Source organism: Centruroides sculpturatus, unplaced genomic scaffold (assembly GCF_000671375.1).
Source record: "Centruroides sculpturatus isolate CEXI.00-Female unplaced genomic scaffold, Cexi_2.0 scaffold252, whole genome shotgun sequence".
In the NCBI taxonomy this organism is placed as follows: domain Eukaryota; kingdom Metazoa; phylum Arthropoda; class Arachnida; order Scorpiones; family Buthidae; genus Centruroides; species Centruroides sculpturatus.
In genome coordinates, this window is record NW_019384463.1 from 146870 (window position 1) to 147726 (window position 857).

Consider the following 857-nt stretch of genomic DNA (forward strand, 5'->3'; position numbering starts at 1 on the left):
AAATTGTTTTGAATATAAATGTGAGTAATATTTTGTCACACTACAAAATATACTGTACAAATATTTTTATAAAAATAGAATTACAGATGTAGAAACTTGTGGTTAGGAAATTAATTTTAAGATAAATTTCCATATTTTAAACTGATTTGGAGTAGAATATATGTTATGCGTAACCAAAGTAAATAATAATGAACATAAATTTGTGAAAAATATTCACCTGACGCTAAGACCCAAATAATTCACAAGTTTTTGTTTTCAGATTTCGGCATGGATGAGTTTGTGGAAGATGCACATATGCATGCAGATGTGGATAGACATGTAGAGTTGGTGTTGTTTGAGGAGCAATTTGATCTTCTCAATCTCGGCATGAAATTACCAACGATTGGAATGATTTCTTCGGTTGGGACTTTAAAAATTACCAAGAAACAGATTATTTGGAAATCGTTCTCGATCTTACTGAGGATTGTTTCAACCACAACGATTGTAATTTGCAACAGGTTTCTAAAAACGATGTTTGCTTTCCTAACGATGGAAGCGAGAATAATCTTATAACCTGTGATGAGAAAGTTGAGCAGGAAGTTATTGAAGATCGTTTCAATAGGTATGGTTTTTATATTTATTTAATACGTATTTTTATCTTATTTTCTGTATTGTTTTTATATTATGGAAATGAAATAATTTTAATAATCTAAATATATAAAATTGCTTGTCCTGACTGACTCATTCATTCATTCACTGATTCATCATCGCCCAGAGCAAACCGCTTAACCTAAAGAGGTGAAATTTGGTACACAGTTAGGGTACGTCATGGAAACGCACACTAAGAAAGGATTTTTCGAAATTCCAACGCGGGGGGG